The following is a 27,034-nucleotide window of genomic DNA, read 5'->3' as shown; positions in this document are numbered from 1 at the left end:
TTGTCCAATTACTTTTGGTCCCTTGAAAAAGAGGAGGCTATGCATTACAGAGCTATGATTCCTAAACCCTTTCTCCGATTTGGATGTGAAAACTCTCATATTGCAGCTGGGAGTGTGCACTTTCAGCCCATATTATATATATAATTGTATTTCTGAACATGTTTTTGTAAACAGCTAAAATAACAAAACTTGTGTCACTGTCCAAATATTTCTGGCCCTGACTGTATATTACACTGATTTTCATATGAAGAAATATATCCCCAAAACAATTTTTTTAATCTGAGGGACCCTTATATACCGTTCTGGGCTCCTAGATTTAGTTATTGGTGGACCAAGCAATACGGATCACACGACCTAGACGAAAATCATCATTAATGAGCACGAGACATCAAACATCAGCCTCCCGGTGTGAGATGTACTACCACAGCCCCGACCTTCTGTTCATTTACTCATTAGTTAGAGGGCCATATTTCACACGCCGGTGAGCACACTACAATTACTGGTGCAGTAAAAAACTAACATGTACATACAGTATATTCCATTAGTTTTATCTTACTTTGGTCTTTTAGAAGATTTTACTTCCACAAAAGATATTGAAAACGTAAAGGAGTTGTCTGATTTAGGGAAACTCATTTCCAAATTCCCTATTAATCCAATTGGGCAGCACGGTGGCTCAGTGGTTAGCACTATACAGTGGGCAGCACGTTGGCTCAGTGGTTAGCACTGCTGATTTATTGTCCCAGGTTCAAATCCCACCATGGACACCATCTACAAGGAGTTTGATTGTTCTCCTCATGTTTTTGTGGATTTCCCCCAGGTTCTCCGGTTTCCTCCAAAGACAAAGATAGGGAATGTAGATTATGATCCCCAATGTGGACAGTGATAATGATGCCTATAGAGCGCTGTGGGATTAATGGCACTATATAAGCAAGCAAAATAGATTTATTCATGGTCTACTTTGAAGACATAGGTGTTTTGGGTTGAAATGGATTTGTCCTAGATCTAAACTGACGAGTCGATCTGAGGGATTTTTCACTTTTTAACCCCTTCCTTTTGATATGGACTAACTAAATTCGGAATAGTCTACTTTAGCAATGACAAAGGGATGGTAGATTCCAATGCACAGAACCAAAGCGGAAGATAAAAAGTGGTGCATGTGTGGCGCCCTGGACTAGCCAGGTCGTCACAGATAACACACAAACACCCCCACCCCCATTAGACAGGGACACCAGCCAAACACAAAACCCTTGTTGCTTCCCTCCAGTGTCTGATGTCCACACCAGGTGGGGCGGAGCCAAGCGGTTGGCCCCACCCACCAAGGAGTTCACAGTCCTGGAGGCGGGAAAAGTGACAGAACAGTTTAGGAGTTTGAAGTGAGAGGAGTGAGCACTTGGGTGTCTGGGTTGTGGCCCAGGCACTGACAGCAAGGTTGGCAGACGGTGGTGGCTGTCTGCAGGAGTGGTGAAGCAACGCGGAACCATAGGACCGGGGTCGGGCGTTGGCCCGCCGGTACCGACCGGGAAGCGAAGTGAAGCCAGCACACACGGGCAGGGCCATCGGACCCCGACCAGGCTTGGAGCCGCCGACAATAGTCAAATCCGAATGTGACCGGAACCCCAGGGGTTTCCTAACAGCAAAAGTCCCGATTGAAGGCAACCGCCCACACCGTGAGGGTATACACCTACCGCGCTGTCCCCGCAACCCTGCACCTCACCAACCCTGCCTCCCCGTCACATCACCGGGCCCTGGGACCACCGACCCCTACCCACGGAGGGGGAAAACAACATCCCAGCTGCTCCCTACCATCGCTCCCGGGATCCCCATCACCAGCAGCGGTGGTGCCCATCTTCACCACGACCCATGGGTGGCGTCACGGACTAAATACCCCAAACCAACCACCCCTTTCACTCACGGGTGAGGAGCGCCGCTCGAGTCCCCGGATCCAGCCCACCGCTCGAGCCACCGAGCAGCCGCAGCAGCGCCAGACCCGAGCGTCAGCGAGAGCGCAACAGCAGCGGCGGCGTCCTCCCCGCCCGCGACAACTTGGCGTCACAAACGGGATTGAACCCATCTACTTACCAGTAGAAGTGCGCCTTGTGATCTCCGCAGGCGGTGTCCGGCCAAAAATTTTTAAGCGCTGCCATCTTGGCACGAAAATCTCCCGCTCGAGCGTCTTCTCTGAGCAGGGAAGGCGCGAAAGCGAAGCCCCGCCCCCAACAAACGGAAGTGCTGAAGAGAACCAAGGGGGGGCGGGTGTGTGTCTGCCTAATGTAGCCGAGGCTATAGCAAGCGGGGACGCCAGAACTCTGCAAGATATCCCGTTCCTGGAGGCCGAGCAAGTAGGATGTCCGTCCCGTCCAGCAAGCCCACGCCCGGAACAGCGGCGTGGGTGGAGGCTCGGGTGGCCCAGTAAAGCCGCAGGCTGCAGACCCGGCTCCAGCTCCTGGTGCAAGAATGGGAGGCTGGAATGGTGTAAGTGGTGATGACCGTGCAGGCCCGTGAGGCGAAAGCAGAATTGGAGGAGCGGGTGAGTGACCCACGCCCCTCTGTCCGGTCGCTGCGGCCGAGGGGGCCGGTCTGCCGTCGCTCAGCCAGCTACGTTCCCCGCTGCTCGTATTGGTCGGCGCCACACCGCTGGCCGGCCCGCTGCTCCCGAACCCGACAACAGATGACATCACTCCCGCCTGTGAAGAGCCACCTGCAAGTGCTGCCCGCGAACGACAACTTTCCCGGCCAGCCCCGACCCCGCTCCCCTGGAAGGTGCCCGCTCCCCAAAGGGAGCCATCCAGCTCGGAGGCGGCCGCACCCGAAGAGGCCCCGGCAGTCCGCCCGGCCAGTACAGAGGTGGAGGGTAGCCCGCCTTAAGCCCGGAAGGTGACGCTGACCTCTCTCAAACTCCAGGCCTCGGCTGAGGCTGCGGAGGGTTGCCGCTGCAAGGCAGCAAAGCAGGCCGCGACACAGCGGTGCCCCCCTAACCAGAAGCTGCCGGTTGTGGCCCGCACCGGGGGGCCCAACCCCCGCGCTGGAGGAGCCGCCATGTTGGGAGCGGCAGCCAAACCTGATGGGCCGGGAGACAAAGGCCCAGGAGAAAGAGAAGGCTGCTATCATGGCCCGCACCGTAGAGGCAAAGGACGCTCTCCGGAGAGCCTCTCCCGAAGCTCGGGGCCCGATCTTTGGATGCCAAGTCCGGCAGTTCTACCCCCGCCGTGGATGGGGGTTTATTCACGAGCCAAGCCTGGGGGTCGAGGCGTTCTTCTCCAGGCGAGATGTGCACAGCCAGCTGTCCCTGGGCCATCCGGAGCGTGACCTGGGAGAGAGGGACTGGTTCGCCCTGGACGTCAAGCAGAGGAAGAGCCGCATTGAGCAAATGTGGCCCCAGCCCCCTCCTCCTCCACCAAGCTGTCCGGACGTGGAGCTAGAAGAGGTCCTGGAGGAGTATGATCTCAAGTAGTGGCAGCGGTCCGCCGTTGCAAGCAAGTTGTCTCCCGTTGGGACCCTCAGCAGTTTAAATGAATGACATTAATCAACCATGACCTTCATCTGATTGACTACCTGATTATTCCGGCCGTTGCCGGCAAGTTGTCCCCGGAGGGACTTTATGTGTTTGTACAACCTGCATGAGAGACTACTCATGGACATGGCCGAGAACTGGCAGGCCACCCACGAACTGGTGGGCATGTAAATAGTTTTATGGGATGGAAACCGTTGCCGCCTCCGGAGAGGCAGATTGGAGGAAGGGCCCGCAGCAGAGCAGGCTGGGGCCCGGCCACCACTAGGACCGGTGGCCATCCTCCAGGGGTCAGGGGTCCCCCAAGGACGTGGGGTCCCCTGACATGACAGCCGGGTGCGAGATACCGTACCCGTTCCCGCTCAGGCAGCCTGAACCTGGACTGGGGTCAAGGGGTGCTGCCCACTTCTTAGGGGCAGCATCAGGGCTAGGTTGCTTGGGTGGGAGAGCGTAAGACATCCGCCCGTCCGTCAGTATTAAAAATGTTTTGTTTATATGTGCAACGTTTAAGTGTCCTCACAAAAATGCTTATATGTTCAAAATGTTTACATGTTATTTATATTTTACAGCTTTTGAAAAAAAAACAAAAAACGGTGATGGACGGGCAGCCCGTGGACAGTCTGCATTTCACCAAGGGGGAATGTGGCGCCCTGGACTAGCCAGGTCGTCAAAGATAACACACAAACACCCCCACCCCAGGGACACCAGCCAAACACAAAACCCTTGTTGCCTCCCTCCAGTGTCTGATGTCCACACCAGGTGGAGCGGAGCCAAGCGGTTGGCCCCACCCACCGAGGAGTTCACAGGCCTGGAGGCGGGAAAAGTGACAGAACAGTTTAGGAATTTGAAGTGAGAGGAGTCAGCACTTGGGTGTCTGGGTTGTGGCCCAGGCACTGACAGCAAGGTTGGCAGACGGTGGTGGCTGTCTGCAGGAGTGGTGAAGCAACGCGGAACCATAGGACCGGGGTCGGGTGTTGGCCCGCCGGTACCGACCGGGGAGCGAAGTGAAGCCAGCACACACAGGCAGGGCCATCGGACCCCGACCAGGCTTGGAGCCGCCGACAATAGTCAAATCCGAATGTGACCGGAACCCCAGGGGTTTCCTAACAGCAAAAGTCCCGATTGAAGGCAACCGCCCACACCGTGAGGGTATACAGCTACCGCCTAAGGCTAGAGACCCAAGGGCCAGCGCCTGCGGGCAAACGGGCTCCTCCGGTACCCATACACCGGGGAGCGGACTACCGTTGGGGATCCATAGTAGTCAAACGAGAACATCAAGGTGCAGGGAAAGACAGCCGTCATCACCTGTCCGGGGAGAGACATAGCAGCCGGCCGCGGGACCCGTCCATCCAGCCGTTTGGTTTACCGAGGACTTTGTACATTTCTTACTGAGTGAGTACACCTGTGCCATCCGGCACCGCGCCGCGCTGTCCCCGCAACCCTGCACCTCACCAACCCTGCCTCCCCGTCACATCACCGGGCCCTTGGACCACCGACCCCTACCCACGGAGGGGGAAAACAACATCCCAGCTGCTCCCTACCATCGCTCCCGGGATCCCCATCACCAGCAGCGGTGGTGCCCATCTTCACCACGACCCATGGGTGGCGTCACGGACTAAATACCCCAAACCAACCACCCCTTTCACTCACGGGTGAGGAGCGCCGCTCGAGTCCCCGGATCCGGCCCACTGCTCGAGCCATCGAGCAGCCGCAGCAGCGCCGGACCCTAGCGAGAGCGCAGCAGCAGCGGAGGGGACGCGCTCGCCACGCTCGGGTCCGGCGCTCCTCGTCCACGAGTGAAAAGGGGGTGGTTTGTTTAGGGAGATAGTTCGTGACGCCACCCACGGGTCGTGGTGATAAAGGGCACCACCGCTGCTGATGACGGGGATCCCGGGAGCGATGGTAGGGAGCAGCTAGGAAGTTGTCCCCTCCGTGGATAGGGGTTGGTGGTCCCGGGGCCCGGTGGTGTAACGGTGAGGCTGGATGGCTGGGGTGCAGGGTTGCAGGGGCAGCGCGGCGCGGTGCCGGATGGCACTGGTGTACTCACTCAGGCAGTCAATGACAGAGTCTCTGGTAAGCCAAACGGCTGGATAGACGGGTCCCGCAGCTGGCTGCAGTGTTTGTGCTCTCTCCCCAGACAGTGTGATGGTGGCTGTCTTTCCCTGCACCTGGTTAGAATGTTCTGACTCCTGTGGTTGCCCACCGGTAGTCCGCTCCCCGGTGTATAGGTACCGAAGGAGCCCGTTTTGCCCGCAGGCACTGGCCCTTGGATCTCTAGCCTATGGTGGTGGCTGTATATCCTCACGGTGTGGACTGTTGCCTTCTGTCGGGTCTTGGTTGTTGGGAAACCCCTGGGGTTCCGGTCACACTCGGATTTGACCGTTGTCGGTGGCTCCGAGCCTAGTCGGGGTCCGATGGCCCTGCCTGTGTGCTTAGCTTTACTCCGCTCCCCGGTTCGGTACAGGCGGGTCACCGCCCGACCCCGGTCCTACGGTTTTGCAGAGATCCACTAACTCCTGCAGACGGCCACCACCGTCTGCCAACCTTGCTGTTTGTGTCTGGGCCCCTACCCAGACACCGACAATTTCTGACCTCTCACTTTCACTTTGTACTCAGATCTGTGTCTTTTCCCGCCTCCAGGCCTGTGAACTCCTCGGTGGGTGGGGCCAACCGCCTGGCTCCGCCCCACCTGGTGTGGACATCAGACCCTGGAGGGAGGCAACAAGGGCTTTTGTTTGACTGTTGTGACTGTCTAGGGAATGGGTTTTGGGGGTGGTGTTATGTCTGTGACTACCTGGCTAGTCCAGGGCGTCACACACCCTATTGTTCAGGGCCAGGAAACTTAGGTAGGGTCACTAATAAGGCTCAGGTCACTAAGTGACTCGGGAAATTGATATAACATAAGGGGGTATGAACAGCAAGAGGAATCACTACATTTGTGTTGCAGCAATGTTCCCCTCAGATGTCTACTTTTGTGTGCATCCGATCCTACAAAAAACACATCGGGTGCCATATGTTCATTCCGTTATTATGAAACATGTCCTTTTCTGTTCCGTAATAACGGACCGTGACTCAATACAAGTCAATGAGTCCGCAAAATCCCCAGAAGCCACATAGAAGCACTTTTGTATGACCTCCATCAGGTGCCCCTGCAGTCTGTGTCCCGCTCCTGCGCCAGCCCCGCGGCTGCTCGCACTGCAGTGTGTCAGCATCTTCCCACACCGCAGTGTGTGAACATTTGCCCGCACTGCAGTGTCAGCAGCCGCGGGGATGATGAGTGTTGCCATCAGGGGGTTAGTAAAGTTTATTACCTGCGTTGATGAAGTCCTGCACTCCTGACATCAGCGCTTGTCACTGACTTCTATGCCCGCCGCATTCTCAGATCACCTCTCATGGTTGGCCCGAGACTGTGACTAGCGGTGACCTCATGGGCCGCTCGCGATACTTGTGAACACGGCGGTCATTGAACTCACTGACGAGCGCTAACATCAGGAGTGCAGTGGCTTCTATCACCGCAGGTAATGTACCTAGCTAACTTAAACTCAGTGCTGGTCATGCCCTGCAGTGACCTGGGCTGACCTCACGATGCTAGCTCAGGTCACTTGCACTGCTCTCCCAGTCAATGGGGAACATTCTGTTCTTCATTGACTGGGACAGTGAGTATGGATCGTCGTGGGACCCCCTTATTGGATTACGCTGGACCCAGATTTGTTTTTTCTTTCCAATAAATTGGTGAAAGAGAGAATGTGTTGGGGAGTGTTTTTTCAAATAAAAATTTGTTTGTTGTCTATTTTTATTATTACTCACTGGGTTATTGATGTCGGGTATCTGATAAACAATGTGACATCACTAACCTCTGGGCTTGATGTCAGGTGACATTACACATCTGGTATTAACCCCATATATTACCCTGTTTGCCACCACACCAGGGCATTCGGCATGGTAAAGTCCCGAGACTGTCGCATCTAATGGCTGCGGCAATTCTGGCCGGCTACAGGCTGATATTTTTAGGCTGGGTGGGCTCCCAATGACATGGGTCTCCCCAGCCTGAGAATACCAGCCAGCAGCTGTGAGGCTTTAGCTTTGCTGGTATCAAAATTGGGGGGACCGCACACTTTTTTTTTAATTATTTATTTGTTGTACTGTACGATATAGACCCGCCCACCGGTGGCTGTGATTAGTTGCAGTCAGACAGCTGTCACTCAGTGTGGGGGCGCGTCTGACTGTAACCAATCACAGACGGGGGGAGGAGTGAATATGTATGAGCCTAATGAGCGGCCGGCTCGGGAAGATCAAAGAGCTGCCGCGGGAGCAGTGTGACAGCTGTTCCGGTGATCGGTAAGTGTGAAGCGCTTGCTCCTACCTCTTTGCCCCAGATTCTATTCCCCATAGACTTTATATGGGGACCAGCATCTGGCCATATACCCTTGACTCTCCTTCCGTTTTTTTGCAGTTCGCAAAAAAAACAGAAGTCACACGGATGACATACGGACTGTATATGGAACGGGACGGATGCGGTTGTCACATGGATGCCACACGGATGCATACGTAAACAAACAGGACCGTTTTTTGCAGACTGCAAAAGCAGAACGGTCGTGTGAATGAGCCCTTAAGGGCAGCCAAGGGATGGCCGGCAGGGATTTGCTCCAGTTTACTAGACTGAACTTGTCTGTGTTCCACCCCAGTTGGGGGGTGGGACACTTACTTTAGGGGTGCGCCTGCCACCCCAGGTCTTCAGGTGTGCGTCTGCCACCCCACAGCCAGTCACCATCTTAAACATAGCAGGGCAACACATCACATAGGGAGAGTCTTTGCCACACAACAACAAAAGATTTATTTGTTTTTCAAGCTTCTGGACAGACATGGCCACTTTCTTTATACATTCCTGTTTGCCGCCAGCTTACTTTTGGGTACTTTTCCTTACACTAGCCCTTGTCCTGGTTATTAGCCTTCCAGTAGCCAAGTCTAGACTCCTGTTTCTCCCGGATTCCTGTTCCTGTGGCTTCCCTGGTCTACTTCACTACCTCGGACGGCTATCTGTGCATTCATTGGTATGTTAGTGTGTCGCCCTGGGCAAGCCAGGGGACACAGGTCACACACCACCACACCCTACATCCCAGTTAGGAACACCAAAGCTAACCAAAAATCCTTGTTGCCTTCCTCCAGAGGCTGATGATTCACACCAGGGGGTGGGCCAGGCGGTTGGCTCCGCCCACCGAGGAGTTCACAGCTCTGGAGGCGGGAAAAAACAGTCAGTTAGAGCTCAGGGAGAGCTTGAGTAAACAGCTAAGATGAGTTAAGGAAGTGAAAGTAGAAGGTAAAGTGGTAAAGGAGGAAAGCAAGAGTGGTGACAGAGAGAAAGCCTGAAGTAGTCCAGCTGTGTGCAGGACAGGTCAGTAAGGTCAGTAACGGCGGTGACTGTCTGGAGGGGGACCGTTTGGAAGTTCCTGGAAGGACCGCGGACGGGTAGTGGCCCGGCGGTCTGGAGCAGTGTTCCGAAGGACAGTCAGCACCAGGGCAGGGGCCTCTCGGACCCCGGCAAGGCTAGGAGTCGCCAGAATTTGCCAAATCCGTCAGTGAAGGGGACGTAGATCCCCCAACAACCAAGTCCCGATTGAAGGCAACAGCCCAACCAGAGTAGGACAGACACCGCCACCGCCAAGGCACCAGTTTCTCAGGGCCAGCGCCTGCGGGCAAAGAGTAGAGCTCCTCAGGTCCAGCTTGAAGCCGGGGAGCGGGTTACCCGTGGGGACCCATCGCAACCAACAAGTAAACAAAGGTGCAAGGAAGAGGGACATCACCGTCACCTACTGGGAGAGCAAGTGCAGCCGTCCGTGGGACCGTCTTACCAGCCGTTTGGTTTACCGTAAAAACTGTGTCAATGTCTCAGGCTGAGTGAGTACCACAGTGCCGCAAGGCACAGCGCTGCCCCCGCGTCCCTGCGCCCACCAGGCCCTGCACCTCCCAAGCCATCACCGGGCCCCGGGATCACCAACCCCTACCAACGGAGGGGCAACACAACACCTGGCTGCTCCGCATCACCATCCCCGGGATCCCCATATAGAGCAGCGGTGGTGAAATCACCACAACCGTGGGTGGCGTCACGGACAATAAACTATCCCCACACCCAACAAACCCCCTTTCACTCACGGGCGAGGAGTGCCGCTCGAGGAACCCCCGGGATCCGGCCCACAGCTCGAGCCACCACTGAGCAGCAACCGCCGGACCCGAGCAGAAGGGGTGAGCGTAGTGTGCTGACACCCTCCTCCCCGCCCGCGACAACTTGGCGTCACGAACAGGATCTTACCGCTCTGCCGTCTGGTAGAGGTGCGCCTTGTTACCGCCGGAGGTATCCGGCAGAAAAATTTTAGAAGCCGCCATCTTTGGCGCGAAAAGTTCCCGCTCGAGCGTCTTCTCGAGTAGTAGAGGCGCGAAGGCCAAAACCCCGCCCCGAGAGAGGAGGGGCCGGAAAGAGCTAAGGGGGACGCGATGGCGGCTGGACGCATGTAGCTGCAGCTATAAAAGCAGGGACGCCAGGACTCTGCAGACATACTGGGTTCCTGGAAAGCACGACTGCCGAGATGTCCGCCCCACCTAGTTCTGCAGAGACTACCGAGCGGGTGTCTGGAACAGCGGCATGGTTGCGGGCCCAGGCGGCGGGGATCTGCCGTCACTACCAGAGCCAGATCGGCGGGCTGATGGAGCAGTGGGCCGCGGAGGTGGAGGCCCTAGTTGCTGTGGCGCGAGTGTATGGAGTGGAGGCCGTGATGGAGGAGCTGGAGAATGACCCACGCCCCTGTGTCCCCGAGGGACCGGTCACTGCGGCTGAGGGACCCGGTCTGCCCCTGGCTCCTGTGTTACCTCCGTCCTACTCGCTCGCGCACTGCACCGCACCTGGCCCGTCGGATGTGCACCCCTCTGTGACTGCGGCAGGGGCAGAAGATAGCGACTCCGGGCCTGACACTGAGCCTGTGTCAGAAGAAGAGGAGGGGGTCGTTGCCCTGCCTGGAATGGAGGCCACTTATGTTCCCCGAGCCGGGGGCAACGGGTATCGGGCGGCCCTTCCACGCCGTGCTTGCTACGCACTGGAGGGGCTGGTGCCCGTGTCCTTCCACCCCGAGCCGGGTGAGGAGGATGAAAATACCCAGTAGGGCAGCGGAGCACCGTTGTCCAGTCCCCGTTGGGACCACCACTTTGTTTGTTTGTTTAAAAGTTTGAAAAGTTTGAAAGAATGATGAAAATGATACCGAGTACATTACCTGATTTGCTTTGTGATTTGCAACCGGCTGGAGCCGGCACCGTTGTCCCCGTAGGGACCGTTTAAAAGTTTTGCATGGGAACTATCCATGGACAAGCCCGTGAACTTGCAGGGCAACCACAAACGTTAAGTGGCTTGTAAATATGTTGTTTGCCGTTACCGTTTCCGCAATGCCACCTCCGGAGAGGCAGGTTGGAGGGAGGGCCCTCAGCAGAGCAGGCTGGGGCCCAGCCACCAAAGGAACCGGTGGCTACCCTCTGGAGGGAAGGACAGATCCCGCTCGGGTACCGTGTGCTGGACTGTGGGTCAAGGGGTGCTGCCTGGGCTTTAGGGGCAGCATCAGGGCCAGGTTGCTTGGGTGGGAGAGAGCGGAAACCGTAACCGTAAACCGTTATGCAACGTTTAAGAAATGTGCCTCCCGTTAAGGGAAGATTTATTAAAATTGTACATATGTTACCGTTACCATGTTATATCTTTTACAGAAAAATAAAACCGGTGTTGGACGGCAGCCCGCGGACGGTCTGCATTTTGCTAAGGGGGAATGTGTCGCCCTGGGCAAGCCAGGGGACACAGGACACACACCACCACACCCTACATCCCAGTTAGGAACACCAAAGCTAACCAAAAATCCTTGTTGCCTTCCTCCAGAGGCTGATGATTCACACCAGGGGGTGGGCCAGGCGGTTGGCTCCGCCCACCGAGGAGTTCACAGCTCTGAAGGCGGGAGAAACCAGTCAGTTAGAGCTCAGGGAGAGCTTGAGTAAACAGCTAAGATGAGTTAAGGAAGTGAAAGTAGAAGGAAGTAAAGTGGTAAAGGAGGAAAGCAAGAGTGGTGACAGAGAGAAAGCCTGAAGTAGTCCAGCTGTGTGCAGGACAGGTCAGCAAGGTCAGTAACGGCGGTGACTGTCTGGAGGGGGACTGTTTGGAAGTTCCTGGAAGGACCACGGACGGGTAGTGGCCCGGCGGTCTGGAGCAGTGTTCCGAAGGACAGTCAGCACCAGGGCAGGGGCCTCTCGGACCCCGGCAAGGCTAGGAGTCGCCAGAATTTGCCAAATTCGTCAGTGAAGGGGACGTAGATCCCCCAACAACCAAGTCCCGATTGAAGGCAACAGCCCAACCAGAGTAGGAGAGACACCGCCACCGCCAAGGCACCAGTTTCTCAGGGCCAGCGTCTGCGGGCAAAGAGTAGAGCTCCCCCGGTCCAGCTTGAAGCCGGGGAGCGGGTTACCGGTGGGGACCCATCGCAACCAACAAGTAAACAAAGGTGCAAGGAAGAGGGACATCACCGTCACCTACTGGGAGAGCAAGTGCAGCCGTCCGTGGGACCGTCTTACCAGCCGTTTGGTTTACCGTAAAAACTGTGTCAACGTCTCAGGTTGAGTGAGTACCACAGTGCCGCAAGGCACAGCGCTGCCCCCGCGTCCCTGCGCCCACCAGGCCCTGTACCTCCCAAGCCATCACCGGGCCCCGGGATCACCAACCCCTACCCACGGAGGGGCAACACAACACCTGGCTGCTCCACATCACCATCCCCGGGATCCCCATATAGAGCAGCGGTGGTGAAATCACCACAACCGTGGGTGGCGTCACGGACAATAAACTATCCCCACACCCAACTAACCCCCTTTCACTCACGGGCGAGGAGTGCCGCTCGAGGAACCCCCGGGATCCGGCCCACAGCTCGAACCACCACTGAGCAGCAACCGCCGGACCCGAGCAGAAGGGGTGAGCGTAGTGTGCTGACACCCTCCTCCCCGCCCGCGACATTAGCATGCCCACAGGGGCGTGCTTATATGATAAGGGGGCGGACTAGTTGGGGAATATAACACCCTTGTGACTAATCACTGGCCTCATTAGCAAAATATAAAAAATCTTTAGAAATACTTTTTCTAAAGATCTTTGTGTTTGCTACTATAGGCTGGGACCGTTAGACAGGGATTAGCAATATGCATCCAGAACTGGTCGTGGGTCTGGGTATGTGTCGCCCTGGGCAAGCCAGGGGACACAGGTCACACACCACCACACCCTATATCCCAGGTAGGAACACCTAAGCTAACCAAAAATCCTTGTTGCCTTCCTCCAGAGGCTGATGATTCACACCAGGGGGTGGGCCAGGCGGTTGGCTCCGCCCACCGAGGAGATCACAGCTCTGGAGGCGGGAGAAACCAGGCAGTTAGAGCTCAGGGAGAGCTTGAGTAAACAGCTAAGATGAGTTAAGGAAGTGAAAGTGAAGGAAGAAAAGTGGTAAAGGAGGAAAGCAAGAGTGGTGACAGAGCAGAAAGAGTGTGCAAAAGCCTGAAGTAGTCCAGCTGTGTGCAGGACAGGTCAGCAAGGTCAGCAACGGCGGTGACTGTCTGGAGGGGGACCGTTTGGAAGTTCCTGGAAGGACCCCGGAGGCTGTGTGCCCGGCGGTCTGGAGCAGTGTTCCAAAGGACAGTCAGCACCAGGGCAGGGGCCTCTCGGACCCCGGCAAGGCTTGGAGTCGCCAGAATTTGCCAAATCCGTCAGTGAAGGGGACGTAGATCCCCCAACAACCAAGTCCCGATTGAAGGCAACAGCCCAGCCAGTGTAGGAGAGACACCGCCACCGCCAAGGCACCAGTTTCTCAGGGCCAGCGCCTGCGGGCAAAGAGTAGAGCTCCTCAGGTCCAGCTTGAAGCCGGGGAGCGGGTTACCGGTGGGGACCCATTGCAACCAACAAGTACACAAAGGTGCCAGGAAGAGGGACATCACCGTCACCTACTGGGAGAGTAAGTGCAGCCGTCCGTGGGACCGTCTTACCAGCCGTTTGGTTTACCGTAAAAACTGTGTCAACGTCTCAGGCTGAGTGAGTACCACAGTGCCGCAAGGCACAGCGCTGCCCCCGCGTCCCTGCGCCCACCAGGCCCTGCACCCCCCAAGCCATCACCGGGCCCCGGGATCACCAACCGCTACCCACGGAGGGGCAACACAACACCTGGCTGCTCCGCATCACCATCCCCGGGATCCCCATATAGAGCAGCGGTGGTGCAATCACCACAACCGTGGGTGGCGTCACGGACAATAAACAATCCCCACACCCAACCAACCCCTTTCACTCACGGGCGAGGAGTGCCGCTCGAGAAACCCCCGGGATCCGGCCCACCGCTTGAGCCACCACTGAGCAGCAGCCGCCGGACCCGAGCAGAAGGGGTGAGCGTAGTGTGCTGACACCCTCCTCCCCGCCCGCGACAACTTGGCGTCACGAACAGGATCTTACCGCTCTGCCGTCTGGTAGAGGTGCGCCTTGTTACCGCCGGAGGTATCCGGCAGAAAAATTTCAGAAGCCGCCATCTTTAGCGCGAAAAGTTCCCGCTCGAGCGTCTTCTCGAGCAGTAGAGGTGCGAAGGCCAAAACCCCGCCCCGAGAGAGGAGGGGCCGGAAAGAGCTAAGGGGGACGCGATGGCGGCTGGACGCATGTAGCTGCAGCTATAAAAGCAGGGACGCCAGGACTCTGCAGACATACCGTTCCTGGAAAAAGAAGCCATCATGTGGATGCCGTCCCGCGACACCGTAGCCCCCGCGCCTGGAACCGCGGCGTGGGTGGAAATCCGAACTGCGCAGCTCTACCAAAGGCTGCAGGTCAGGATGCAGCTCCTCATGGAGGAGTGGGAGACCGAAATGGCGGACGTCATAGCCACCGTGTGGAGACGCGAGGAGGAAGCGGAGAAAGGGAGGGTGAGTGACCCACGTCCCGATGCCCTGGAAGGGCCGGTCATCGCGGCTGCGGGGCCCGGTCCAAGCCCTCTCCCCCGTTGCCTCCCTCGCCACCCGTCTCGGGGGCCGTGACCCCGCCACTAGGCCTGCTACCACCGCAACCGGTAGCAATACCCGGCATCCCCGCCCAGGCGGACCGAACTGTAGCCGGAGCCCGCAGTACACCGGAGGTGTTACCGTGGAAGAGTCCGAAGGTTAAACCGGAGGCATCCCCTGAAAAATCCCCCGAGCCGGAGCCGATGACCCGTTCCGAGCCGAAGGCCCAGCAGCGGAAAGCCCCTATGCCCATCCCCCACACCTCGGCTGAGGTAGCGCCGGGTTGTTGTTGCAAGGCAGCGCCCAAGGCCAAGACACCGCGGGACATGCCGCCCCGATTCCTGACAGTGGGCAACGTCCAGGATGTCCCGCGGGGCCCGACCCGTGCGCCGGCGCTGGCAGCAGCACCGTATTGGGATAGGGAGCCGATACCGCTGGGCCTGGAGATCGCCGAGAGGGAGCGGAAGAAGGCCGAGCTGGTGGCCCGAGCTATCCGGGAAAAGGAGAATCTCCGACAGGCCACGTTCCGTGTCCGGGGTCCGTTGTACGTGGGGCAGGTGAGGCGGTTTGATGTCCGCCGGGGCTACGGGTTCATCTACGAGCCGGGCCTGGAGGCCGAAGTGTTTGTAGCCCGGCGGGATGTGAATGCCCACCTGCCTGAGGAGCATCCCGGCCGCAATCTGATGCCGGGAGATATCGTTCAGTACACCCGGCACTGTGGGGAGCGGGGGTGGTTCGCGCTGGACGCTAAACTAAGGGGCAGCCAAGAGTCCCGAGTGAGCGCCGCGCCCCCTCCCTTGGAAGGAGCACTGGAGCCTGAAGGCCTGGAGTAGGGCAGCGGATGCCTGTTGCACCGTCCCCGTTGGGACCACCACTTTGTTTGTTGTTGAAAAGTTTGAAAAGTTGAAAGAATGATAAGAAAAATGATGATACCGAAGTTTAACCTGATTTGCTTTGTGATTGAACCGGCTGGAGCCGGCACCGTTGTCCCCGTGGGGACCGTTTAAAAAGTTATTTTGCATGAGAACTATCCATGGACAAGCCCGTGAACTTGCAGGGCACCCACAAACGTTAAGTGGCTTGTAAATATGTTGTTTGCCGTTACCGTTTTCCGCAATGCCGCCTCCGGAGAGGCAGGTTGGAGGGAGGGCCCTCAGCAGAGCATGCTGGGGCCCAGCCACCAAAGGAACCGGTGGCTACCCTCTGGAGGGAAGGACAGATCCCGCTCGGGTACCGTGTGCTGGACTGTGGGTCAAGGGGTGCTGCCTGGGCTTTAGGGGCAGCATCAGGGCCAGGTTGCTTGGGTGGGAGAGAGCGGAAACCGTGACCGTAAACCGTTATGCAACGTTAAAGAAATGTGCCTCCCGTTTTGGGAAGAGTTATTAAAAATGTATATATGTTACCGTTACCATGTTATCTTTTACAGAAAAATAAAACCGGTGTTGGACGGCAGCCCGCGGACGGTCTGCATTTTGCTAAGGGGGAATGTGTCGCCCTGGGCAAGCCAGGGGACACAGGTCACACACCACCACACCCTATATCCCAGGTAGGAACACCTAAGCTAACCAAAAATCCTTGTTGCCTTCCTCCAGAGGCTGATGATTCACACCAGGGGGTGGGCCAGGCGGTTGGCTCCGCCCACCGAGGAGATCACAGCTCTGGAGGCGGGAGAAACCAGGCAGTTAGAGCTCAGGGAGAGCTTGAGTAAACAGCTAAGATGAGTTAAGGAAGTGAAAGTGAAGGAAGAAAAGTGGTAAAGGAGGAAAGCAAGAGTGGTAACAGAGCAGAAAGAGTGTGCAAAAGCCTGAAGTAGTCCAGCTGTGTGCAGGACAGGTCAGCAAGGTCAACAACGGCGGTGACTGTCTGGAGGGGGACCGTTTGGAAGTTCCTGGAAGGACCCCGGAGGCTGTGTGCCCGGCGGTCTGGAGCAGTGTTCCGAAGGACAGTCAGCACCAGGGCAGGGGCCTCTCGGACCCCGGCAAGGCTTGGAGTCGCCAGAATTTGCCAAATCCGTCAGTGAAGGGGACGTAGATCCCCCAACAACCAAGTCCCGATTGAAGGCAACAGCCCAGCCAGTGTAGGAGAGACACCGCCACCGCCAAGGCACCAGTTTCTCAGGGCCAGCGCCTGCGGGCAAAGAGTAGAGCTCCTCTGGTCCAGCTTGAAGCCGGGGAGCGGGTTACCGGTGGGGACCCATCGCAACCAACAAGTACACAAAGGTGCCAGGAAGAGGGACATCACCGTCACCTACTGGGAGAGCAAGTGCAGCCGTCCGTGGGACCGTCTTACCAGCCGTTTGGTTTACCGTAAAAACTGTGTCAACGTCTCAGGCTGAGTGAGTACCACAGTGCCGCAAGGCACAGCGCTGCCCTCGCGTCCCTGCGCCCACCAGGCCCTGCACCCCCCAAGCCATCACCGGGCCCCGGGATCACCAACCCCTACCCACGGAGGGGCAACACAACACCTGGCTGCTCCGCATCACCATCCCCGGGATCCCCATATAGAGCAGCGGTGGTGCAATCACCACAACCGTGGGTGGCGTCACGGACAATAAACAATCCCCACACCCAACCAACCCCTTTCACTCACGGGCGAGGAGTGCCGCTCGAGAAACCCCCGGGATCCGGCCCACCGCTCGAGCCACCACTGAGCAGCAGCCGCCGGACCCGAGCAGAAGGGGTGAGCGTAGTGTGCTGACACCCTCCTCCCCGCCCGCGACAGGTACATATGTGGCGCCCCTGAGGCTCAGGTCACCACAGGGTACTGCACCTCACTTAGGGTGTGGTGCTGATCATGGATCCAAAGGAGGTCGGTGCCGGTTTCATCATTCATAACCACATACACACACGGGTTGACCCTTCCCCACTGGGGACTGGGCTAGGGTCAGGTACAAAAGGGGTTGCCAACAGTGTGGCATTTACAGGATGCCATCATATCAGGGGCCCTAATCCACTAGCTTAGGACCTGGGTAGTGGGAGGAGAGGCCACCAGGGGGAGTTAGGAGTCACGCACACAGTTTTTCACAAGGAGTTCTCCAGCAGGAGTGAGAGGACGTCTTTCCTGGTAGCTCCTGTGGGACATAGGAGTTTAACGGTCGCTGAGGAGGATACCATGTCAGTTCCCCCGGGGCCAGCGCTGTTCAGGGTGCAGCACCCTAGGGTGGAGTAATTCCATGTTGCATCACCAGATTCTGCCGGACGGAGGAGTTGCATGCTTCTCCGACCACACAAGTTTCCAGAGCCAAGTGGCACCAAGGATTCTGGGGCCTCAATCACGGTCAGACTCAAGGGGACCCACGCTACTAGCATAGGGAACAGTACTCTACCTAGTATGGAAGGAGCTCTAAGTGCTTCACGCCACAGGAACCCGTACTAAAAAGCGCAGTGAGGAAGGGCCCACAAACTACCCTATCGGTTCTGACCTCCCACGAATCCGGGATCGACCTGAGCCCATCACGGCAGTGACCAGTGTGACCGGGCTGGCAGCTGAAGTTGTGAGTAAACTACACAATGAACCCACAGAGACTGTGTCTGCTCATCCTTACTGGCGCCGCCGCCCAGCGCTTAGGCACCAACACCCGTAACCTTCCCTCTTCATCCACCCAGGGCCAGTTCCGCCTGTGAGGAGCGACACCATCCTGGCTGCCATAACACCTGCCCCGGCGAGGAATTCTGCAGCGGCGGCTACTCCTGGCTGCATACCACAGGTGGCGTCACGACAAACTCTCCCAAACACCCCGCTTCCCCCACCATTTACTGTACACCTCGGGGCAACGGAACCGGGCAAGGCCACCCTATGACAACGCCTGACCTGACCCGTGACTGCCCAGCAACAAGTAGGTTAACCGCCTGCTCCATGGGGCGCTACACATATTACACCTGACAGGTTCCTTTTAAGTGATGGCATTGCTGCCCTCTTCCTACTGCCTGGGCCTTCCGTTATATTGCTTCCCTGGTTTTCCCTTTTGTGTTGTGTTGTTTGCCAGGAGTCCTCTCACTCCTGGGGTGACCTTATAACCGACCCAATTTTTTCCAGGATTCTATCTATATGAATCAAGTTGCAGCTCTTCCACAACAGATGCAGAGTTTATCTCTGGAGCTGTAGTCACAGGTTATGCAGTAACTACAGCAGACTGCGGGTCTACTGCATGGTATAATACTTACAGTTAGGTCCAGAAATATTTGGACAGTGACACAATTTTCGCGAGTTGGGCTCTGCATGCCACCACATTGGATTTGAAATGAAACCTCTACAACAGAATTCAAGTGCAGATTGTAACGTTTAATTTGAAGGTTTGAACAAAAATATCTGATAGAAATTGTAGGAATTGTACACATTTCTTTACAAACACTCCACATTTTAGGAGGTCAAAAGTAATTGGACAAATAAACCAAACCCAAACAAAATATTTTTATTTTCAATATTTTGTTGCGAATCCTTTGGAGGCAATCACTGCCTTAAGTCTGGAACCCATGGACATCACCAAACGCTGGGTTTCCTCCTTCTTAATGCTTTGCCAGGCCTTTACAGCCGCAGCCTTCAGGTCTTGCTTGTTTGTGGGTCTTTCCGTCTTAAGTCTGGATTTGAGCAAGTGAAATGCGTGCTCAATTGGGTTAAGATCTGGTGATTGACTTGGCCATTGCAGAATGTTCCACTTTTTTGCACTCATGAACTCCTGGGTAGCTTTGGCTGTATGCTTGGGGTCATTGTCCATCTGTACTATGAAGCGCCGTCCGATCAACTTTGCGGCATTTGGCTGAATCTGGGCTGAAAGTATATCCCGGTACACTTCAGAATTCATCCGGCTACTCTTGTCTGCTGTTATGTCATCAATAAACACAAGTGACCCAGTGCCATTGAAAGCCATGCATGCCCATGCCATCACGTTGCCTCCACCATGTTTTACAGAGGATGTGGTGTGCCTTGGATCATGTGCCGTTCCCTTTCTTCTCCAAACTTTTTTCTTCCCATCATTCTGGTACAGGTTGATCTTTGTCTCATCTGTCCATAGAATACTTTTCCAGAACTGAGCTGGCTTCATGAGGTGTTTTTCAGCAAATTTAACTCTGGCCTGTCTATTTTTGGAATTGATGAATGGTTTGCATCTAGATGTGAACCCTTTGTATTTACTTTCATGGAGTCTTCTCTTTACTGTTGACTTAGAGACAGATACACCTACTTCACTGAGAGTGTTCTGGACTTCAGTTGATGTTGTGAACGGGTTCTTCTTCACCAAAGAAAGTATGCGGTGATCATCCACCACTGTTGTCATCCGTGGACGCCCAGGCCTTTTTGAGTTCCCAAGCTCACAAGTCAATTCCTTTTTTCTCAGAATGTACCCGACTGTTGATTTTGCTACTCCAAGCATGTCTGCTATCTCTCTGATGGATTTTTTCTTTTTTTTCAGCCTCAGGATGTTCTGCTTCACCTCAATTGAGAGTTCCTTAGACCGCATGTTGTCTGGTCACAGCAACAGCTTCCAAATGCAAAACCACACACCTGTAATCAACCCTAGACCTTTTAACAACTTCATTGATTACAGGTTAATGAGGGAGACGCCTTCAGAGTTAATTGCAGCCCTTAGAGTCACTTGTCCAATTACTTTTGGTCCCTTGAAAAAGAGGAGGCTATGCATTACAGAGCTATGATTCCTAAACCTTTTCTCCGATTTGGATGTGAAAACTCTCATATTGCAGCTGGGAGTGTGCACTTTCAGCCCATATTATATATATAATTGTATTTCTGAACATGTTTTTGTAAACAGCTAAAATAACAAAACTTGTGTCACTGTCCAAATATTTCTGGCCCTGACTGTACCTCTTGAGGACCAAGCCAATTTTGACCTCGGACTTTGACCTGAAAAATGTTGGGATTTTGCCTCCTATGATGCTTATTTTTCATGGAAGGAGTTGTTAGTTGCCATTTCTATATTTTTTTTACAATCTATCATGTGGACTTATCATATTTGAATAGTTGTTTTTTACTTTTTTTATATTTATTTTAATTTTTTTTTTGCAAGGAGGATTTTCTTTTTTTTTCTTTGTCTCTTTTGCTACAAATTCTTGGCCCAATTTCTGTCCCATATATTAGAACATTCATCTTGATTCGCCAGGTCAGTACAATTACAGCAATACCAAATTTGCATCAATTTTTTTTTTCTATTTAAGTGATGAAAAAGTATTAAAAATTGTGTCCCCCCAATTTTTTTTTTGTTTTGTGTCGCCAATTTTAAAGACTCGTAATATCTTTCTTTAAATGGAGCTGGGTGATGGCTTCTTTTTTTCTGTGGCGGACAGATGTTTTTCTTTGAGCAATTTTGGGTACATACAACATATTTATTCTTTTTTGTTACTTTTTTTAGGAAAGTAAAGTTGCAAAAAAACACGCAATTCTGTCAGTTTGATTTTTTTTTTCTCTTTACGGTATTACCATACAGATTAATTTAATCTATATTTTAATAGATTGAACTTTTACGAATTTGGCATTATCAAATTTTTTTTTCTTCTATACGTTTAACAAAGAAATATCATGGGATTTTGAATTTAATATATATATTTATTTATTTATTTTTAATTTAAATCTTTTTTTTTATTTTATACTTTATTTTTCAGTCTCCTTAGAGGACATTATGTGTTATACTCAATAGAGTAGCTACCAGGGGGGCAAAGGGGTAGTCATCCTTGGCCTCATGATCACAGGGGCCCACCCAGAGCTACTGCTACTGGTAACTATATCATTCCGCGCAGCTCGCTGGTACAGTTGATCTCCATGGTGGAGGTGGGAGACACGATCTCCCTGCACTGCCACTCGCTGTTTTGAAGATCACAGGACTCTTTGGCTGCGGTCTACAGTAGAGCTGGATGATGTGTGATGATGTCAGAGTCCCAGCGCGGTGACGTCATCGCTCCATGTAAGGACTTTGATTTCTTGTGCATGGCTATGACACAACAATGATCTGCCCGCCTGGACCAATTTGGATCCTGGATTAGGTCAGTATACACTTTTTATTTAGACGTGTGTTGGGATTGTGGGGGCATCATAAAGTATGGGGGACCCTCATACAGTGTTGGGGAACCCTCATACTTTGAAGTGAGTATTGTGGGGGGCCATATACATTGTAGGGACTACTATGGAGGGGCTTTATACATTGTGGCAGGCCTAATTCAGTGTGTGAGTTAATATGGGGTCATTATACAGTGTGGGAGTCAATGTGGGGGTAATTATATAGTGTGGGAGCTAATGTAGGGGCCATTATACAGCATGGGAGCTAAGGTGGAGTACATTATACAGTGTGGAAGTTAATATGGGGTCCACTATACAGTGTGGGAGCTAATGTAGGGGCCATTATACAGCTTGGAAACTAATGAGGGGTCAGAATACAGAGTGAGAGCGAATGTGGGGGGTCATTATACAGTGTGTGGATGCTTGTTTTGGGGGCACTGTGGATCCAATAAACTGGGTATAGGAGAGGGGAAGGGGCATCATACGGTGTGTGGAAGAGCTGTACATGTGGGGACTCGGGACATTATTAAAAGTTTAGTGGACACTTAAGAACCATTAGAGGGGCACTCAGGGTAATCTGACTGTCAAAGGTGTAAGTGGGGCATTATCACTTTCTAGGGGCAAAATGTGGACACTTTTCTTGAGCACTCGCACAGGGCACTAATATTTTCTAGGGGGCAATTTTATTATCTAGAGGGCACAAAGTAATCATTATAATCATGTAAGGTGCACTGTGGTGGCATTTTTATGTGATGCAGTAAGGGGAGCGCTGTTTTTGTGCCGCACAGCAGGTGCAGTAATAGGGGCACATACAGCAGCGGCTCAGTATTGGGGTGACAGGAGGATGAGGAGCTTGTTTAGGTTGGGAATAGATAGGGACTGGAAATGTGAGAAGTCAGATGAGTCTGTGTTGTAATCTCTGTAGATGAGTTGTGGTTGGAGAAGTCGTCATGTTGGTCTGGGCCAAATGGAAAAGATGGGAAAAATGAACAATTCCATCAGAAAGAACGTCAGCTGTAAGTCGCTATCTATATCTATAGTGTGATCTCTTGTATGTCCTGTAGGACTGGTATCTATCACTATACAGTAAACATATGGCGGTAATATCAGTTCTGGTCTTTATATAAAGATTTATTTCCAGTAACAGCCCGGTCATCTGCTGAGGCTCCCCTGTATCCATGATTAGGTTCCACACCATAGTGGTTACCGTGGTTACCTGGTTAGGAGCCCCCTCAGATGTTTCACCTCCCACTAAGCTGAACCTCTAGCTACACCTCTGCTTATTCTATATACTGTAATACCGAAGTATGTGGTGAAAATCATGGTCTCCTATGGAGCTCAAACTGTGGCTGTTGGGAGCCAACGAGCGTGTGCCTCAGCACATGTGTGGCGCACCTGCGGCTTCAGGTGCCACAGGGTATTGCATCTCACCCGACGTGCAGTATTCATCTCAGATACAGAGGAGGTCATCACCGGTAACTACCACCAATACACTCATCCAACACATAATATGGGAGCTCTTTCTACTGGGACTGCCCTAGGGTAGGTGCTGGGTTGGCCATCGCAAGCTATGTGACCCATTGCCCACTAGTTCAGGAACCCGGGAGGCGGGGCACCCACAGAGGAAGTTAGGAGCCATCTCACACAGCATTACGTCAGCCCAGGAGTGAGCTCCAAGGCGATCGGGACCAGACAGCGTCCGAGTCAGGCCGGACTCAGGAACAGACAAGCAAAGACACGAATAGTTTGAGGCCCGTGGTCTGGAGCAGGAGGCTCGACCCCGGGTTCTTAGGAAAGAAGGGGGATCCCAGGGTTCGCAGGGAGTGCGGAAGGCATCTGTGACCCGTTCCACGGCCCAGGAGCTGGGGTGGAGGGAAACCATCGAAAGTTGAGGCACTGAAGGAAACACCGGCCTCGACCTCCGAAGTATCCGGGATCGGCTGAAGCCCATCACAGCGTAGCCCGGCATTCCAACAGCAGTGTGTTTTCAGTGAGTAAAAGACCTTGAACTGCACCCTCTGTGTTGTCCCATCACTGCCGGCGCTCACAATCTTGCGCCCCTCCACCATAGGCAACTAACTAACACCATCATCCTCCCTGGGGCCTAAGCTTTACCTGTGGAGAGCTGTACCATCCGAGCTGCATTACCATTCGCCCCAGAGAAGACCTCCCGCAGCGGCGTCTAATACTGGCTGCATACCACAGGTGGTGTCACGAACAACTACTCCCATCATCCCCATTCCCATCTTTATTGACACTGCCGGGGTCACAGAGCCGGGCCAAGCCACTGTGAAATCCCAAACCGACACCGGCCCGGTGATGAGTAACCCACCCAACACATGCTCTGTTTAAATGACGCTGTGAGACATTGATAGTGGCATCTAAAGGTAAGTTCACACAGTGCGTTTTTCACGGCGTTTTTGCGCGTTTTTCGGGTGCGTTTTTGCTCAGAAAACTGCATGAATTTGCTTCCCCAGCAAAGTCTATGAGTTTTCATTTTTGCTGTCTGCACACAGCGGGTTTTTTAGCTGCGTTTTTGTGGTGCCCACAAAAACGCAACATGTCAATTATTTTTTGCGTTTTTCACTGCGTTTTCCACCCATTGAGTTCAATGAGATGTTCAAAAACGTAATGAAAACCGCAAATTTCCCGCCCGGTGCCATGTCTGCTCCCGTGCGGGAGGTGGAAGCAGCTGCTAAATCAAAAGTGAACAGTAGGAAAATGTCATACTCACCTGTCTGCAGACTCCTGGTGCCATGTCCGCTCCCAGCTCCTCTTCCCGGTACCGCCACCCCCACTCTGGCTGTGTGCCGGCTCCCAGGCACGTACGATAGCTGAAAGACCTGGCGGTGATCACCTGATGTGGTCACCTGACGCATCAGCTGATCGTAAGTCTCGCGGTGACGCTGGCTTTTTACCGCCCGGCCAGCTATCAGCTGATGCCGTCAGGAGGCTTCATCAGCTGATTACCGGCAGCTCCTGCAGCGGCCGGACGGGAGTCAGCACGGACGTGTGTAGTTGTTTTTTTTTGCACTTATGCATCAGCCTAGACTGTACAGCGAGCGAGCGCCGAGTGACTGATTCCCCAGCGCTTACAGTCAGTTCATGACAGCTGCAGACAGGCCGGGGTGATCTCCGGAGTTCAGGTGAGAGCACCGGAGATTATCCCGGGATGTCTGCAGCTGTCATGAACTGAACTGCAAGTGATGGGGAATCAATCACTCAGCGCTCGCGGTATTATTATTATTATTATTATTATTATTATTATTATTATTTATTTATAGAGCACCATTAATTCCATGGTGCTGTACATGAGAAGGGGGTTACATACAAAATACGTATACAAGTTACAGTAGACAGACTAGTACAGAGGGAAGAGGGCCCTACCCTTGCGGGCTTACATTCTATAGGATTATGGGGAGGAGACAATAGGTGGGGTGTAGGCCAGGCGGCAGCTCCGCACGGTGGTCGGGCGGCAGCTCCGCACGGTGGTCGGGCGGCAGCTCCGCACGGTGGTCGGGCGGCAGCGAGTTCATTGTAGATTGTAGGCATTTCTGAACAGGTGCGTTTTCAGGTTCCGTTTGAAGTTTGCAAGGGTAGGGGATAGTCTGACGTGTTGAGGCAGCGAGTTCCAGGAGACTGGGGATGCTCGGGAGAAGTCTTGGAGTCAGTTGCGTGAGGAGCGAATGAGAGAGGAGGAGAGGAGGAGATCTTGGGAGGACCGGAGGTGACGTGTTGGAGTGTAGTGGGAGAGTAGTTCGGAGATGTACGGAGGGGAAAGATTATGCACAGCTTTGTAGGTCAGTGTTAGTAGCTTGAATTGGATACGGTGGAAGATTGGAAGCCAGTGGAGGGACATGCAGAGGGGAGAAGCGGGGTGGTATTGAGGAGAGAGGTGGATAAGTCGGGCAGCAGAGTTAAGGATGGACTGGAGAGGGGCGAGCGTGTTGGCAGGGAGGCCACAGAGGAGGATGTTACAGTAGTCGAGGCGGGAGATTATGAGGGCATGCACTAGCATTTTAGTAGATTGCAAATTGAGGAAAGGGCGGATTCTGGAAATATTTTTGAGTTGAAGACGGCAGGAGGTGGTGAGGGATTGGATGTGTGGTATGAAGGACAAGGCAGAGTCAAAGGTCACTCCGAGGCAGCGAACTTTGGGTACTGGTGAGAGCATGGTGTTATTTATTGTAATAGATAGATCAGGTGGAGAGTGTAGGTGAGACGGAGGAAAGATGATTAGTTCAGTTTTGGCCACATTGAGCTTTAGGAAGCGAGAGGAGAAGAAGGAGGATATAGCAGATAGACATTTCGGGATTTTGGACAGCAGAGATGTGGCGGTATAGTCTCTGCTGCACGCCGTAGCTCAGGTGAGAGCTCAGGAGTGCAGTGCAGGTACCTGAATCCAGGCCTGGCATTACTGGAGTTTCCTCCGGTAGCCAGTCCAACGCTGCACAGAATTGTGTGGGGTTTTTTTGTTTTTTTTTGCACTGATGCATCAGCTGATTGTATAAAAGTTTATACAATCAGCTGCTGTGTCATGTGATTCAGGCCCTTGAACCTGACACATCCTCTGATCGCTTTGCCTTCCAGCAAACCGATCAGATGATATTGGATCCGGATTGGACGACGCGGGACCCTTGACCCAGGATTACTGCGGAGGGGGGTTCTTTATTTCAATAAAGATGGAGTCACTAATTGTGTTGTGTTTTATTTCTAATAAAAATATTTTTCTGTGGTTTTTTTTTTTTATGTTTACTAGAAATTCATGGTGGCTTTGTCTAATATTGGCATGACACCATGAATTTCGGGCTTAGGGCCAGCTGATAATACACAGCTAGCCCTAACCCCATTATTACCCAGCGAGCCACCCGTCACCAGGGCAGCTGGAAGAGTTGGATACAGCGCCAGAAGATGGCACTTCTATGAAAGTGCCATTTTCTGGGGTGGCTGCGGACTGCAATTCGCAGCGGGGGTGCCCAGAAAGCTTGGGCACCCTGCACTGCAGATTCCAATCCCCAGCTGCCTAGTTGTACCTGGCTGGACACAAAAATTGGGCGAAGCCCACGTTATTTTTTTTTAATTATTTCATGAAATTCATGAAATAATTAAAAAAAAAGGGCTTACCTATATTATTGGTTCTCAGCCGGGTACAAATAGGCAGCTGGGGATTGGGAGCAGCCCGTACCTGCCTGTTGTACCCGTTTAGCATACAAAAATATGGCGAAGCCCACGTCATTTTTTTGGGGGGCAAAGAAATCCTGCATACAGTCCTGGAAGGAGGATGCTGAGCCTTGTAGTTCGGCAACTGCTGTCTGCTCTCCTGCATACACTATTGGATGGAGGATGCTGAGCCTTGTAGGTCTGCTCCCCCTGACTCTCACTCCAGCATACAGTCCTGGATGGAGCATGCTGAGCCTTGTAGTTCTGCAGCTGTCTACTCTCCTGCATACACTAGTGGAGAATGAAGAACATATTGAAGAAGGAAATGACATCAGA

The sequence above is a fragment of the Anomaloglossus baeobatrachus genome, chromosome 4 (genome assembly GCF_048569485.1).
Source record: "Anomaloglossus baeobatrachus isolate aAnoBae1 chromosome 4, aAnoBae1.hap1, whole genome shotgun sequence".
In the NCBI taxonomy this organism is placed as follows: Eukaryota; Metazoa; Chordata; class Amphibia; order Anura; family Aromobatidae; genus Anomaloglossus; species Anomaloglossus baeobatrachus.
The sequence above is the reverse complement of the archived record's forward strand: the minus strand, read 5'-3'. Positions refer to the sequence as shown.